The sequence below is a fragment of the Paralichthys olivaceus genome, chromosome 16 (assembly GCF_024713975.1).
Source record: "Paralichthys olivaceus isolate ysfri-2021 chromosome 16, ASM2471397v2, whole genome shotgun sequence".
In the NCBI taxonomy this organism is placed as follows: Eukaryota; Metazoa; Chordata; class Actinopteri; order Pleuronectiformes; family Paralichthyidae; genus Paralichthys; species Paralichthys olivaceus.
The window spans coordinates 22,421,214-22,437,406 of NC_091108.1; the positions used below are offsets into that span (position 1 = coordinate 22,421,214).

The window sequence follows — 16,193 nt, forward strand, 5'->3', positions numbered from 1 at the left end:
GTACTTATGGTGACCAAATCAGGAGCACTGATTGATCCTCTGGTACAGGAGGAGGTGCTCTCCCACCCCCCTCACCTCCACAGTAATGTTGCCCATAGAAACCCATGTTTGGTTTGCAACACACTTTGCAGCTTTGGCAGGTGGTAAGCTGGTGAAGGATAGTGTCATGTGAAAATAATGCAACAAAATGAGCTGCAGAAAGAAGAAAACCAAAAGCCCTTATCAGAAATGGGCCAGTGTCCACAGGTGCCACCAAAATTTTCTTTTTATGCTCACTTTTGTTTCCCAACTGAATGGAGAGCAAGAGCACATTGTTCTCTGCACTGGAAATGAGAGAATTCTACAACTGACACTTAAATGTTAATTTCTAGGAGGTGATGTGAGAGAAGAGGTGTTCTTTGGTAAAAGGAGAGGAGACCCCCCCACCCCCAACCACCCATCTTTTACCACCATCTCCTGCTACATTTTTCAAAGAGCCATATGTGGCAGGCAGGCTGGGTTGATGCTGTGTGTAGGAGGAAGGAGAAATGAAAATAGGGCTGAGATCAAGTTATTTAGGGCTAAATGGAGGCTGGTGAACAAAAAGCCTTTGAGTCACCCTCTAAAGGTGGATAGCAGCAACGGAGGCAGACAGCATACTCATTTAATGTAGACCAATGGACATTTACTTCCACATACAAGAGATTTACCTCAATATAAAAGTCTGTAAAATTCTATTTTTCCGTGTGTTTATTGTGGATGTCCAGTGTTATTTTTACCAAGATAGCTCCAATAACTATGTTGGAATTTTCTACATCAAAAATTTATTAAATAGCAAGATAAATAGGAGTTCTGTTTGTACCAACTTAGCCATCTCTTTAAATTCACATTCAGAGCAATAGCTAAGCTAAGTAAATGAATCAATCAATCAAATGCCTTATTATTAGGAACTGTATTTGTGCTACTAGGTTTGACAAATCAGACTTTACAATCAGGTCAATAAACTTGTCCTAGATGTTATGTTTGCATCCAACTAATCTGCAACTTCCTTACAGTGATATTTCTAACAGGACAGTTTTGGCCCCCTCTAACCCTAACCACTAAAGAGGACTGCAAAGACGAAAAGTGCTCCCTAGAACTACCCTCATATTTCAAGTGACAAATGGCCAGTTTATGCAAGACATATTTACTAGTTAATATAAAATCACCCAAATACAGTAGTTTAACAGTTTAAGTATTTTGTCTCATCACAGTTTTTGACTTTGAATTGACTTGATCTTCAGGATCTTTCAGGGTTTCCCACTTCAGTTACAGATATGAGGACTTTCCAGTGGGAAGGAAACATTTTACCAACATGTAGCATATGCTAACTAGCACGCCGCATATGTATGTACTTGAACTAAAATAATTGTGAGTAGATAATGTGCATTGTCCATACAGAGTGAGGACATTTTGGGAAAGTGAGAAGATTTAGGCCACTTTTCCTTTTTTCAAAAGGCTGAAGGTTGACACTTGCTTCTCGGGTTAGAATTAGGTTTAGGTCAGGGTGAGGTATTTAGTTTTGAGAGCTAAGGTCAAGGTAAAGGGGTAGGAAATGCATTATTTCAAATGTGTGTGCCTGCAAAGGGACAATGGGAGTTTGTGTGTGTGTCTGTGTGTGTGTGAGTATTTCTTTTCTTTATCTCTCTTTCTGTCTCTCCTTGCCTTAAAAAGAGAAAGGATATGTCACCATAGCAACCACAGCTGTGTGTGTTAGACGCTAGTGAAATTCAAAATGGAACTCATTCACTATACCGGATGCTCATGTATGTCACTATCATGGAAACCATTCATCCATTAGCCATACCACTTATCCTTTGAGGACGGGAGCCAGCCGATGTCAGCTGACATTGGATAAGAGGTAGAATATTTTCTGGACAGGTCACCAGTACATCACATGGTCAACATAAAGAGACAAACAACCATTCACACTCACATTTACACCAACAGGTTATTTAATCTGCTTTTAGACATGCGCTAAACTCTTTCTGCAGACTTTCTGTGGCCGGTCCCCTATATAAAGTCAGTAGAAAGTCCAAAGGAGCTGATATGAGAATACAGGAAGAGATCCTCTGCATGATGTTTATTTTTTAGCCCTAGCCCATCCGCTCTGTTTTGCACGTTCCCGTGTAGGGCTAGGGTGTCCCAGTACTTGTTGGGACGGAGGCGTGGGCCAAGTGTTAGGGCTGTACAGGCCTTGAAACTGAGATTTATCAGACCCACACTCCACAAGGGCTATGAGAATTTCCCAGAATGCCTTGCAAATCACCCTCAAACTGGGAGAGAAAGCCACAAATATAGTATTTTCTCCATTAATAAGGATTTAAAAATTACAATACAAATTTTAATACCTTAGATAAATATCGTTTCGATGTATTATGGGCATTTTTTTCCCAACCACCTCAAAAAAATCACTAGCTTGCTAGATTTTCTTTTGTATGATATATCCTGTATTTTCACACAATTTCATGTCCCATTGGCCCCTCTTTGAAGATACATGATGCACTTGATTTAACCAGCATATAGGAGCACATGTTACTACTGATGAGGTAACAGCTTCTGGAAGTGCTGTTCCAATTTGTAGGGAAAATTTCAACCACTACCTCTCGTGACTCTATTTGAAGGGGCAAGATAACCCTTAGAAACAAGGAGTAGGGGTGGGGAGAAGGGGTACAATGGGATTGGGCCTAAGTGTTGGTAAGTATGCACCCTTGTATTTGTACTAACAAAACGATGCAAAACATGCTGATGAATGTCAGCTAAACTGAGACTTTGCAAAGCAAATTTTAATTCCAAGAGGAAAAGATATGGTTTAAACATTTAACAATTTAATAAATGTATGTCTCTGGATGTGTCACACCACAGGAAATAAATGTTTGTAGATCAAGGTATAACTACAGATTGTATTAATGGTGTATGAGTATGGTGTATGGGTCAGAGACTTCCTCTCCGACCGTGTGTAAGAGTAGGCCCCCATCTCTCCACAGCCCTCAGCCTCAACACCGGCACTCCACAGGGTTGTGTGCTGAGTCCGCTGCTCTACACTCTGTACACACATGACTGTGTCAGCACCCACCCACGCAACGCCACCATCAAGTTCGCGGATGACACCCCCTTGGTGGGGCTTATCTCCGGAGGCAATGAGACCGCATACAGGGATGAGGTCCAGAAGCTTGGGGGGTGGTGCGCAGAGAACAACCTGGTCCTCAACACCTCCAAGACGAAGGAGCTGATTGTTGACTTCAGGAGAAGGAAGTCCGACCTGCAGCCCATCTACATCAATGGGAATTGTGTGGAATGGGTGACCATCTTCAAGTTCCTGGGGGTGCACATCGACAAAGACCTCCAGTGGAGCACCAACACCTAGGCGGTGGTGAAGAGGGCCCAGCAGCAACTCCACTTCCTGAGGATCCTCAAAAGGATCAAGCTGAAGAGAGAGCTGATGACTATCTTCTACCGCTGCTCCATCAAGAGCGTGTTAACCTACTGCATCTCTGTGTGGTTCTCCAGCTGCACCACGGCACACAGGAAGGCGCTGCAAAGGGTCATCAAAGCCGCACAAAGAATCATTGGCCGCCCCCTCCCCTCCCTGAAGGTTCTCTATAACACCCACTGTCTCAGGAGGGCACACAGCATTCTAAGAGACAGCACACATCCAGGACACCGGCTGTTTGAGCCGCTGCCCTCAGGCAGAAGGTTCAGGGTTCTGAAATCACGGACAAACAGACTGAGAGACAGTCTTTACAACAAGACGATTGCAATGATAAATGCACATGTAAATATCTGACTCAATTCATGTGTCATTCCAGCTGCAATAACACTATGGGACTTTCAGTCCTTGACCTTTCTGTGCAATAAAACACTTTGTATAATACCCAGATTATCCAGATATATTGGTACGTTATTGGTATATAGTATTTATTCTGTACAGTTTGCACTTCTCCAAATATGCATATTATCTGCATGTATCAGTACATTATCGGTACAATTATTCTTTTTGTATAGTACATCCACTTCATTAAATGCCTTTAGCCCTAGAATCCCCTTATTTTTAACTCAATTTGTGTAGTGGTTTGTGTCTCGTGTGTTGTTAATAGTATGTTTGGCATCGAGGAGGAGGACTGTGCCACAATTGCGTTGTGCTAGTGTACAAAGTACGACTGTGCAATGACAATAAAGTCTTTTGAATTGAATTTGAATTGAATTGAATGAGAGAATCATGTTGTGGCTTAGAGGGTGGTCGACCACTAATCCTTAGGTCATTGGTACAGTTCCCAGGGAGGTACTGTTGACACACATATACCTTTTCTGAAGAGAATGGTATGGTATTTTTGTATTTCATACCACATTGAGAATAGTGCAAGCTCATCGAAGGATCAGCTTGTGTTGGCTGATGTGTCTGACAATAAGCAAGTGCATGCAAGTTGTATTATCTGAATAAAAGTAACATTTAGAATGTTTAACAGGATAGCAGATATAATAAATCATAACATATTTAATAGAGCACTATTGTAATAGAAGCACTAAAAACCAATGGTACTATATGTTTGAATACATGTTGAAGAAATTATTTGCATCATATACAGTGTTTAAGTTTGATTTAAGTAGTTTGATTTTAATGTTAATACGGATGTAACAGCCATAACTGTTGTGAGCACTGAGAGTGACACTGGTCAAACTACTCTGCGAATTCCCGACCTACAAAGCAAGGCTCTGTTTTATTTACTCCTCTTTAATTCTTCCTTGTAATAGTACACCATATTTACATGCAAAGTAAATGTTCCGTTTGAACGGCACCAGTTCGCCTCATCATTGGAAGTTTCCACTAGACAACACCTAGAATGTACTGATCAGATCATCTTTTCCACAACAGAATGCTCAAATTATCACAGTGCCATCTTATACACTGCTCAAAAAAACACTTAAATCACACATCAGATCGTGATGAACGAATCATTCAAGTTAAAAATCTTTATTGATGTACATTGTATAATTTGTTGAGAACAAAATGACGTAACAATGGTCAATGGAAACTAAAATCATCAACCCATTGAGGACTAAATTCAAAACCACACCAAAAATAAAAGTAAAAAATTGAAATAACTTGCATGAATTTCATCAAAGCAACTCATAATGTGTGTGTGTGTGGCCTTTGTGTGCCTGCATGCTCTTCGACAATTTCTGGGCATGCTCCTGATGAGTCGGTGGATGGCGTCCTGGGGAATCTCCTCCCAGACCTGGATCAGGGCATCAGTGAGCTCCTGGACAGTCTGTGGCAGTAGCTGGTGGCACCAATACATAACTTCCCATAGGTGCTCAATTGAAAATAGGGCAGGGGAACGTGAAGGCCATTCGATTGCATCAATGCCTTCGTCATCCAGAAACTGCCTACTCACTCTGACCACATGAGGCCCAGCATTGTCCTTCACTAGGAGGAACCCAGGGCCCACTGCACCAGAGTAAGATCTGAGAGTCACTCTGAGGATTACATCCGGCAACAGCAGTCAGGGTACTGTTGGCTATAACATGGAGGTCTGTGCGACCCTCCAAGGATATGCCACCCCGACCATCACTGACCCACCACCAAACCGGTCATGCTGGATGATGTAACAGGCGGCATAACATTCACCACGGCATCTCAAGAGTCTTTCACGCCTGTCACTGCTGCTCAGTGTGAACCTGCTCTCATCTGGGGAGAGAACGGGATGCCAGTGGAGAGAACGGGATGCCAGTGGAGATGCCAATCGAGCTGCACAGTGCTGTGAGCACAGGTCCCTAGAGGACGTCTGGCCCTCATGCCACCCTCAAGGAGTCTTTCCAGCTCTCCTTGTGTAATGACCAGTCTCCTGGTATTTCCCCCATGCTCTTGAGACTGTGCTGAGACACAGCAAACCTACTTGCGACTGCATGTACGGATGTTTCATCCTGGAGGATCTGGACTACCCGTGCAACCTGATTGGGCTGCAGATACCGCCTCATGCTGCCAGTAGTGACAAGGACACAAGCAGAACACAAAACTGTGGAAGAATCAGTCAGGAGGGATAAGAAGAGAGCAGCTATCTGTAGCCACCACATGTAAAACCATTCCCTTTTTAGGGGTTGTCTTGCTTTTGCCTCCATTGCACCTGTTGTCACTTTCATTTGCACCAAAGCAGGTGAAACAGATTCACAATCACTTGTGCTTCTTAAATGGACAGATTGGTGCAACTGAAGTTTAACTGACTTGGTGTTATACTGTGATGATTAAGTGTCTCCTTAATTTATATATACATGCTTCTCTTTCTGACGAAGAGCTGCATATTGCACTTGCGCGCACACACACACACACACACACACACACACACACACACACACACACTTGACTTGCACTTGTGTGCTCACACAAACACAGTCTGATCAGCGAAGAGAGACAGTGAACAAGGTGAAGTGACATTAGCTCTGGTTGAAAACTACTCTCATTAGATTTGAGGAGTAAAAAGCCCAAATAAGAACTAAAAAACTTAAAATGCAGTCTGGAGGGGACATTACTAGCGCACTGGTTAAGGTAATTAGCAAACAAAAGCTGTCTGTTAGTTTTTCCATGAATCTGCTAAACTTATCTACATTCTGAGATAACCCCCCTCATTCATCATGTCACTCCTCTACAAACAGTATTAAGTTGTAATATCAGATTATCCAAATATTGTTTTGTAAAATATGATGTGATGCTTGTCCCTACAGTGACATATTAACAAAATGTTTTTCCACATACATACTTTTTATCCATGGTTTATAGAAGTTATTTTCTCCTGCTTTCTGTGAAATAAAGTGAATATTTATTTTTAATTTTCTAATTCCAAATTAATTAATCAAAAAAAATATTAGAAATAATTACTACATCTTAACAAGCAGGTACTTAACTTATTAAAATATATCATATTTAAGTTCAGTGTGTTTAAAGGAACAGTTAAATTAGAAGTGGCATTGGAGGCACCAAATTTGGGCTTTTAGAGCATTTTTCTTTTGTCCAAGGTGCCCGCAGCCAGACCCTTCAAGCTGCTTGCTTTTATCATTGGCTTGTTAATTATTATTCTTGTGGATGGAAAACCCTGTGTTACCTAATTTTTGTTTTTATTGAAGTAGAAATACCCTGGCCTATACACCCTTAATAATCTTAAAATATTCTGGTTTGAATTATGATCACTCTATTATGTATTCCAGGTATGGGAGTGATCCCCCTTGCTATCAGGGTGTGTGGATCCCAATTTACAATCTATCACAGGACTATCTCTCCACTCATCTTGGTCATTTCCTAACTAAAATCATTTCTCAATACTTCCGACTTGGAGAAAGCCATCCATTATATCCTCATGCCTTCATTACCGCAATTAGTTATATTTTAGCATCATATCTTTCTTTATCCCATCTCCAACTGGTTCAAGATGCAGTAACAAGTTTTAACTAGGTCAAAAAAGAGCTAACACATTCCATGATTACATCCATTCTTGCCTCTCTACACTGGTTGCCTGTCAGCCAGAGGATTGATTTTAAAATGGCGCTAAATGGTTTGGACCCATCTTACCTCTCAGAGCTCCTGTCCCCATACCACACAGTCAGAACATTGAGATCATCTAACCAGAGACTACAGTCTGTTTCAGGATCAAGAACTAAGTGTTTTGGGCTTTTTCCATCAATGCAACTAAATTTTGGAACTCTAATTAACCGATTCTCCCTCACAATAAAAATTTTCAAAAGTCATCTGAAAATGATTTAATCATTAGCCTTTCAATATGAAGACATTTCTTCTTAAAACCCTCTAGAGTTTAAAGATATCAGGATGACCTGACTATTTAGATTATTTAAAACACACAGTACTGCATTGCCAATTTTCAACTTCAACTTAGATAACTGTGTGAGTTTGAACAATTCTGCAATTTAAGAATGCGTCATGAATCTGACGTAGAGTTTTCTCAAGAAACTTCTAAAGAACTAATTAAATGAACACACATCACACAATGGGGCCCACTGTGCGCAAGGCTCTCTTCTTAAAGGCCTCCATATATTCCTAAATGGACAACAGGACTAGGTATTTGTCTGTGTGGGCACATTTTTATCAGGTTAGGAAGTGTGAAAACAACCTGTTTAGTTTGACTTCAGCAAAGATCATGACTTTGTGTCACAGCTGGTGCAGCCCCAGCTTGATGACATCCAGGGGGACAAAAATTTCCATGATACTTTCTGCAACTCTGGTTGTAAAATATTCCCATCATTACTGGGAAAAGACAAGAGTGCTTCATCTCGTTTTTCTGAAGAGATACCTCATGGAACAGGGATTCGCACAGGTCCTAAGCATGCATTACAAGTGCCACAATTGCTTGGGCGTGACGTCTTCAGGTGCACTACAGCTGGAATAAACTTCCACTGCAACCCGCGATAAAGAGGCAGGCAGAGAAACACCAAGCTCAAAGCTCACACAAGGTCAATTCTAGTCTTTCTGATTTGGTTCCAGAAACCAGACCTTGTGCTTTTTTCCTCTTTTGGTTTTCCATTGGAATAATCACTATAATTAATAAATCACATTCAGCATTTCTAATTGGCTGCTGCTCCTGATCAATTTCGAGAGCTAATTAAATTGAATGTCAAATTTTCAACCATTGCATTTGTTTAACAAATGGAACTTGGATCAGGTTAGGGGGTGCTGGCCCAACAAAGGTTGAGAAATACTGATGCACTGTGTGGATTTCTAAACTCCCTTAAAAAATTCTGTTCACATTGGGGATTAGTTAGCTTGGTGAGCTCCTATTTCAGCCATTTTTAAGACATGAACTCCGAACGATGTCCACAGAATTGGGGGAAATTCTCAGAAAAGTGTTCAGGCAAGGAGTAAAGCAGCAGGCAGAGGCAGGACGTAATGATTCTGCTGTGGAGATCTCATGAGCTCATATATAGCTCATCGACAACGGCATCTGCCCTTATCACAAAAGGTTCTCTTGATATCTTTGTCACCATTCCCAAGATGAATGTTACCTTTTTTTCATCCATAGATATTAATATTCTTTTCTTCTTTTCATCTTTGCTTCTGTCGTGCTAGACATGTCATCAATACACCCACTGGCTCACAGTGAATCCTGTGGACTTTTAACTCAGGGTCTGGCCGGAGAAACTATCCGGAGGCTCTCACTTGGATATCTGCATTCACCAATACAGATCCCCCGAGAATGTCTGGAGGTTTTCTGTGGTTCAGCGTATGTCTGAAAGCAGCTTAAGAGAAGAGATTTACTGCCAAATCCAACTGCAGAACCACCTGCTATGAAGAGTTAATTCCTTGACGTACAAATTTCTCGTTAATTTTAATTTTGAAATGAAGAAAATCATCATGATTTATTCAAGCTTGAGAGATTTTACAAAGAATCAAAATAGCCACTGAAATTCCAGAGAGTGGGAGCCAAAGTAATACTCAGCTATCAACCACTCCAATGCCATCCATCCTTATCTTTCCTTTTCTGTCATCATTCTATCCTTACGACCACCCCCAACTAGAGATTTACAACAAAATCTGTGTTTATTATTTATTTCTGTCTTTTCACCCACTGACTGTTATGATTCAACACAGAGAAGAGAAGAGTGTGGGCTTAAAGGGATAGTTCACAGAGAAATGAAAATCCATTCATCCAGAAGTAGCGATGCTACTGGAGCTAGCGATGCTACAGCGCACCCTTGGGCGAGAGCTCCAGAGGAGGATATCATAGGACATTTACGCTAAAAACATGGTGTAAATGACACAGTTTTAACTCTAATTTGAATTTCAGGGCTTAAGGACACTAGAGTGACATCACAGGAGCAGGGGAGGCAGTAGCTCAGTCCATAGCGACTTGGCTTGGGAACTGGAGGGTGGCCGGTTCAAGTCCAGCATGGACGGAAGTTGGAGAGGTGCTAGTTCACATCCTGGGCACTGCCGAGGTGCCCTTGAGCAAGGCACTGAACCCTCCAATTGCTCCCCGGGTGCCTTCATGGCTGCCCACTGTTCCGTGTGTGGTCACTGTGTGGGTTGTGTTCCGTGTGTGCTCCGTTCACACGGATGGGTTGAATACAGAGGTCAAATTTCCCAATGTTTGCGTGGGACCATAAAGAGGAATCTGTATGGAGGCATTTTATGTTTTATTTCTGATAGGTTTTTTGACATTTGAAGAATTGGTCACCATTCACTTCAATTGTATTGGATTTGGCTGCAACACTGTTTACCCCCTCAAACACACCCACCCCTCGATTGGCATAGTGGTGAGTAGATAATGAGTGAATTATTCTTTTTTGGTGGACTATCCCTTTAACCTGCTTTTTCTTGTCTCGCTCTCTCTATCTCTGTACATGCTACTAGTCTGTACAAAGCTGAAAAGCTGCTCTCTTTTATTCAGATATGTAATCCTGTGTTTGTGCCTGCCTATGAAGCCCACAAGACACAGACAGAGGGGAACAGGTCAGTTGTGGGATGTGTTAAGGAGGTGGGGACCAAAATTACCAGCTGACTGCAAAAGAAGCATGAATCATATCTTTAGAGCCTATCTTCTTTCCATCTCCTTTAGATTCCCTACTTAAATTGGATGTTTTCGGAGTTCATCCATCATAAGTCTGGCTTGACCTAACAGCAGACCCATGGCTTGAGCCAACACTCTAGCTGACCGATCTACTGTCAAGGATGTGCAACAGATGTTATGGTCATACTGTCAAATATTGTCATAATAGAAAAATGAGGACAACCTATTAACTGCAGTGAGCAAACTTTTGTTGGATGGGTCTGAGTAACATTTTTCTGTTAAAAATGAAAGCATAAATCCCACATCAAGGCTGATAACAGCTGCTAGTAAAGCTCACTGTACTAGTCCAAGCTGCTAAGTACCTCTTCTGGTACAGGCTGCTGGAGAGCTCACAAATTTGTTTCGTCTTTCTATCTGATTTCTAAAAAGAAAGTGAAATGCAGGTTAAGTGTATTTTGTATGAATGAAATAAAATCTTTGTGAAAGTAGCATGACTGAATTTTAATGTAGTGAAGTACAAGATATTAATAGTGTGATTAAATCCATCTTTACTTACCTCTTTTAGATCCCCATTGCCAAAGAGTTGTCAATTGATTGACACATTCTGTGTAGCTGGCCTCACATCAGTCGCCTAGGAAAAGACAATGAGCACACATATGGACACAAACAAACAACAGAGACAGACACAGACACAAAGTTACAGGAGTTACATCAGTGAAATATTGGTTTTCATTAGAAACTGCGGTGTGATCTTAGTCCTCTGTCTGATCAAGGTCAACTGATTGTAAAGCATGCTGCACATTTATCGACCCAAATTAAAGTGTGGATAAGTTATCAAAGCCCATTGACTGGTCGGGCTGGGTTTGACTTTTTTATAATAATCGGGTTCAGGTCGTGTTCAGTCAAATTGGCTAGGCTGTCAACTTAATATTTTACACTGCATGTGACAGTATTCACGGGAAACATCAGGCACAATGCCTGCTGGATTAGGCTTTGGCTCTCTAATATGTACAGGTTCAGTCAGAAAATGAAAGCTCAAACTACACTCCAACATAAATTACCCTCATTACATGTTTTAAAATATAATATTTTCATTAAATGGCAAAATGTTGGCATTCTTTCATAGTACCAGTATCTTTTAATACTGTGCATGACTGGAGATAATATTTCTGAAGAAAATGTTGTGCTCACCTTACAACATTAGAAATACATTGTTGAAAACCTCAATTCTGTTTTTGAGCAACATGCTACATGATGTACAACCTGATAAAACATTATGTTAACAGTAGAGGATTTAATCAAACAACATAACCACAAACCAGGCTCATTCTTATCTCAGGTGACCCTAACCCTGGCTTATCTCTACTGTGTTGCCTTCAAGGTTTTTGTTTCACTTTCACAAACTTCAACACTAACTTTTCTTTAGTTCATAGTGTAAATTATTATATAAACAGCTTAACATTGCTATGTAAAACTTGTTTGTAAAACTCACATTCTTCACTGTAAACCCGAACAGTAATCACACGAACTCATAAGTGTTATGGGTACAGCAATCAAAACCAGCTATCAAATAAACCCAACCTAAACTTCTGAGCTCCGTTGACTATTGATGCTGTTTTAATTTGCAGTGGATCAAAGTTTCTGAGTGAATATCCAGTTTTAATTAAAACTTCTGAGTGAATGAAGTGATGCAGCGTCTGATGTCATCTTCGGAAGACGTTCAGACTCGGACTTCACGTTTTCAGAAAATTCAAGATGGCTACCCTGATGCAAGTGAGACGGTTACAGCGTAAAACAAATAAAAATCGCAGAAAAATTCTATAAAAAACTCAGCCAAGCCTAGATGTCATGTTAGAGAAATTGTTTATTGTTTCAGGTTGTTAAGTTCTTATTTAAGAACCATGGAGAAAGTTTGGCACGCTGCTGTTTCGTAATGTAGTAATGCAACATTAGGCCAGAAACCAAAGCTATTTCATGTAAATCTTCAACAGTAATAAATCTGCTGCTGGTCCTGGTTATAACCTTCTGGTCAGGTGAGTGAAAACCTTTATCACAGGTTGATTATCTGTTGGCCTTTGCAGTGACATTAGCAGAATGTAAGCTGGAGCTAAAGTTACAGCGTTTCATACCGGCGTCGTTATGACTAATGGAGCCTAGTGGCTTAACACAAAGTTTCTGTGGCTGAATGCAATGTTAACAAGAGCATTAAGACTGGTGGGGAGGAGGATAGAGCCTGGTTTCACTTTTTGGTAAAAAAAAAAAAAGAAAAAAAGATGTCTCCAATGTGAGAGATTTTCAAATCCTTCAGTTCAGTTAGAATAGCAGGCAGTTTAAAAAAAGTGTGGATGAAAGATTTGTTAAGGACAAAATGTGGGACAAATACAAGGAAAGGAAGTGGAGAGAAAGAGCAAGATACTTAAAGGATAAGGAGGGATGAAGGAAAAAAAAGATTTATAATGTTTTGAGAGGCACAAGGTTGATACAATACAATTCAAGTATCCAGCAAGTGTTAACTATTCAAGTACAAATATTAAAAATTGAGTAAATATACACAATAAATAGCTTAAGAAATGTTTACTTATAATACTGAATGTATCTTGAAGAGTATATATATTTATTTTTATTAGTGATATGTCTTATACATTTTAACTTATTGGACTGGAAATAGTTTTCCTTCACAGGCACAATTGAAACGTGAGCTCTGAGTAATCAACCTTCAAAGACTCAAGGTAAGACGAGCATGCCCATTTATTGTTTGGGCAACAGGTTTTACCTTAAGCCCTAAATTGCAGAGACTAGTTGCCTTATCTAACTTCTTCATTGGTGAGTGTGGAGGAGGGGGCTGGGAGAGCACCGTCACCGGTACCTGAGGATCAGTCAGTGCAGGTGAGAGCTGTTAGCTGATGATCCTCAGGTTTATGAGGCAGCGGGGGAGCTGCCTCACAGAGACACATAGAGGACAAAGACAGGACTGAAACATGCGGAGAGACACTCGGGAAGCTTACAGAGGGACGGAGAACGCACTTGGAAGACTGAGCTGAAAAGCTGGATTCCAGATCGTTTTGTGAGTTTATGATTTAATAAAGCATAATAAAATGGTGAATATGGAGTACTTTGTCTCTGACTGCTGTAGTCACACCCTGGTGGCAATGTCCTTTGCCACAGTGAGCAATCTTCAGTTTTTGTTGAAACTGTTACTTTGGTAAGGTTGGAGGATAAAGTCTGTGGTCTGAACTGTAATGCAGTGTACATAAGGTTGTATCTCAAAGGTTCAAAGGTTTTATTGTCATCTGCACAACAGATACAGCGTACATGTTGGCAATGAAAATCTTAAATCCCATTCATATAAATTGGATTGACAAAATAAAAGTCACATTGCAGTATAATGCCATACAGTTCAACATCAGCACAAATTGCAGCCTCTGATCAAAAACTGAATAACAATGTTTTTTGTTTTTTAAAAAAAATAGGATTTATTGCAGTGGTGTTGGATCAGGCTGCATTAGTTGTAGCCAGGTGTACCTAATAAAATGATACAGGTTTTTTAGAAACCAAATTTCTCAACATTTGACATTTATGAATATCTTTACATGGCCATTATTTTGTTAACTTTTCAAAGGCTTTGTTTGAGAGAGAGAAGCCAGATTTTGATTTTAAAGCTCAGGCAGACAACCTTTGACTTTTGTCTGCAAATATTTTTCAGGGATATCCACAAGTGAAGAACTTTTCGAAGAGATGGCCCGCTCTACGTACAGAGTCACAGGTCAAAATCGTGTTCCTCTTTTATTTGCCATTTATTACCAAGTAACTGATAAAATATGTGCTATCTAGATAAATATTTGTGTTTTTTATGTCTGTAGCCTTTCCTAAGATCCATGGCATTACGGATGTGAACCTATGCAACCAACTCTTCTGTAAGCTTCACAGATACACACCACAACTGTTTGCTTTTTACTGGCAGAAGGCCTCATGGATGGGCATGACTGCAGAGGTGCTGCAGGAAATCCAAAGGATTCATGACTGCCAGGTGAGTATAAGATCACATTAACCTCATTAAGAAATGGTATTAACATCCTCAGTGATGGAATCACAAGTGGTCAGTGCAAAGTTTATGTCTGAATAGACCTTGATGCTACCTGAGATCCGTTGAAATAAAAATACATTTGGTGGTGTGGGACTGATGTGGATACTTTCCTTTTGCAGTGTGAACACAAATACAGCCTGGGCCAAATATAAATGATATAATATCATATTGTGATGACAAGTATGAAAACATCATCTAATTTAAATAGTCGTTCACCGGTTCCATCGTTACATAGTTTTTCTCACTAGTCTCACATGTTTTGTCACCATTTACAAGCCTACATTTAAATTACTTTTCTTATGCAACACAAATAATAAAAACAAAAATCTTCAATAACATTCAGATTGTCATATTTTACCCAAACCATTAGTGTTTCCCATTAGTTACTGGCCCATATAGTCTAATTTGTCCCACCACAATTTCATGATGAACCAAAATTGATTAAATCCCATTTCCTTTCGCTCACTCTGTTTCTCGCTTACCCTCTCCATCTCTCTCCCCTTCTCCCTCCATAGGCAGAAATTAGGTAAAGAATAATTCATGAAGTGCATATTTGACTTTTCTCTTGTTGAATATGGCAAATATATTTGTAAACTTAAATAATGGTTGGCAATCTGAAACACTGACTGTGACAACTAAAATACTTTTTTTAATTTTAGAAACATGATGTCAACATCGGGCGCATTCTGGCCCAATGTGCGTTCCAAGTGTACCTCCAGGAAGATGACTCAGTTCATCAAGACCTGAAATGTAGGGACTCAGTGCACTCACAGAAATGTCAAAATCAACAGTGCTAGTATGACATGTTGTATGGGGACTTGAATACCTCTGACAGCATTTTAGAAAATGTTATATATTAAAGGATCGGTTTGTGATTATTGAGTTGTTGTTATCATTCTGCTCTACATGAAGCAATATCTTCCTCAGATGATCAAGTGTAAGAAATCAGGGACAAATACATACACTTTGTTTCATGCTAAAGGGTTTAGTTGAAGCTAATATACAATATAAGGATTCAGCACTGAGTAAAAAAATTTAAGTGGATATTTTGTCCCAGCAACATAATATACAGTATCACCAAAGATTGTCCCTCTGCTGCAGCTAACTAAGGTAAAACTTTCTGTGGAATCACACAAAGAGGAAGAAAGAAGAAGACTAACTTTGTAGAATATCTATGATGTGATTTGTCTAAGTCAGACTGCTGAAGCTTCGTAATAGTTTTTAGGAAACATTAGGAAAGGATCACAGAGGCGGTATCGACTGAACGACACATCACAGCCACCATTAACCCCCAACATACATTTGTTTGTATTTTTCAGCGAGAAGATGAGGGGCATTTCTGACTCTCCGTACTGTGGTCACTGACAACGCTGCTGCGGTCCACTTCAACCCTAAGAACATTTCTGTTGTGCTGGCTACTTATTGAAATGTTTCATGTAAATTTGTGTTTTAATAGTTTAATAAAACAACTTGAATCGTAATAACATAGTTGTATTTGTTCTTTTGGGCATTACTGAAAGGGGGCATCTTGTAAATTTTAAGTTGACTAGTTGTAATTTTGTAAAAAAAGTTAAGTAATT

At 40.0% G+C, this 16,193-nt stretch overlaps 1 protein-coding gene across 5 annotated transcripts in view; it reads right to left on the reverse strand.

Moving 5' to 3' along the window:
• The window catches only part of dlgap1a (discs, large (Drosophila) homolog-associated protein 1a), a 102,588-nt gene that overhangs the window by 68,888 nt on the left and 17,507 nt on the right, over positions 1–16,193 (reverse strand). For all 5 annotated transcript variants that reach the window (XM_069511335.1, XM_069511334.1, XM_069511333.1 and 2 more), the window contains exon 2: positions 11,086–11,160. The gene's annotated coding sequence lies outside the window, so the exon portion shown is untranslated. The remainder of the gene's footprint in view (positions 1–11,085; positions 11,161–16,193) is intronic.